Genomic DNA, 1,999 nt, shown 5'->3' with positions numbered 1-1,999 from the left:
ATCCATCCATCCATCCATCCATCCATCCATCCATCCATCCATCCATCCATCTATCCATTATCTTTATCCTCTTCTTCCTTTTGGGGTCATGGGGGTCACTGTGCCTATGTCCAGCAGTCAATGTGCAAGAGGTGGGGGACACCCTGGACTGGTTGCAAGTCCATCACAGGGATTCATTAATACATTTACTTACATTATTATTGTTTAGCATATATCTTAGATTCTCGTATACTGTTGAATTTTTTAGTACTTTATATTTTTGCTATTTTGGGGTGTAAGTTCCCAATTCCATTCCATCTCATGTACCACAAGACAATAAAGAACCTTGAAAACATCACAAATATTGTCTGAAACATATCAATATCTATAATAATCCAAATAATACACATTTTTTAGACATTTGTGTTAAAAAGGAGGCATTGCTCATCTCCAGCATATTTTTGGGACAAAGTTCTGCTCCCTTTTTCCAATATGTTCTAGAGAATGTGATCATTGTGTGGAATATTTGGAAATTAAAATAATGAATCCAGGTAAAGCTTAATGATTATTAATCACTTGCTTTACCATTTCTCTACTGATTTTGGAAACTGAACATCCCTTCCATGTGAGATCAATAGCAAATTCTGGTAAAACTTGAAATATATAAAAACAAAACCATCAAAAAACAAGTAAGACTTGGTAATTACTGCTGATATCAAATTCTAAATTCAAGAAAGTTGGGGGTCTTGCCTCAGGTGGAATTCAAGTATTTGGGTGTCTTGATCACGAGTGATGCAGTGGAAGATCAACGTATTGGGGCCTCGCCCTCAGTAATGAGGTTATTGCTTCGGTGTGTTGTAGTGAATAAAAAGTTGAATCGAAAGGCAACCCTCTCGATTTACTGGTGTGTCTACATTCCAACGTTCACCTATCGTCATGAGATATAGATCCTGACCGAAAGAATGAGATCCCAGATACAAGCAGCTGAAATGAGCTTCCTTTGTAGGTGGCTGAGCTCAGCCTTAAAAGTAGGGTGAGGAGCTCCGTCATCCAGAGGGAGATCGAAGTAGAGCCGCTGCTTCTCTGTATTGAAAAGAGTCAGCTGAGGTGGTGAGGGCATCTGATGCCTCCCTTGGAGGTTTTCCATGCACGTCCCACTGGTGAAGATCCAGATCTCTTTGCAGTGATTGTGTATCTTCTCTGACCTGGGAACACCTCGAGGTCCCACAGAAGGAACTGGAATGTTGCTGTCTGGATTTCTCTGCAGGACCTATTTCCTCCGCACTGTGACTATGGATATGTGGTAGAAGATAGAAAGAGTTCTCCATTATAGAGTTTAAACTTTTGTTTTAAAGTCATGTGATCTGTACTAAGACTTCTTGGTAGTGAATCCATTGAAGCCTTCTCTAGACTTGTCGTGACTGCTGCCTGCAACTTTGGTTGAGCTTTCCCAAAAATATGAGCCGTAAACCCCTTTTTCCAGCTCTGCTGTAATTATGCATTTTTGAAAAGGCAGTTAAATTTCACAGATGTTGAAAACCGTGTGGTTTGTTTTTTGGGTCTGGATCTCAGAGTAAACACATGTGGGCAAAGATGGTTTTGATGTGCAAAACTCTCCCTTGGGATGGAAGGCCAAGGGTTCAAATGGAAGTCAAGTTCAAAGTTACACATTAAAAATCTCATTACCTGAACCTTGTTTTTCTAAGGTGTGTCATTTAACATTTTAAAGATTGTTAGCAGTATTAAATCTTGTACAAAGAGTCTATAACTTTAAAATGTTTTCATGCTGTAATGAGTGGGTAAAACAGCTTTAAAAAATTGTTTTTTTTTTTCAACAAAAAATCACCTTATATGACAAACTTCTCATTTTTTATGTTTAATGAATTTAAGTGCTGCCTAGATTTTTGGGTTACAATGACCTCAAGAACTTGTATGTGATCATGAAGCAATGTTATACATTTATCACACTGTAATGCGAAACCCTTCTTTGCTCATTGGACAATTACGAAAACAATCAGAA

Source organism: Nematolebias whitei, chromosome 3, assembly GCF_014905685.2.
Source record: "Nematolebias whitei isolate Nwh7 chromosome 3, NemWhi1, whole genome shotgun sequence".
Classification (NCBI taxonomy): Eukaryota; Metazoa; Chordata; class Actinopteri; order Cyprinodontiformes; family Rivulidae; genus Nematolebias; species Nematolebias whitei.
This window is presented reverse-complemented; position numbering follows the sequence as displayed.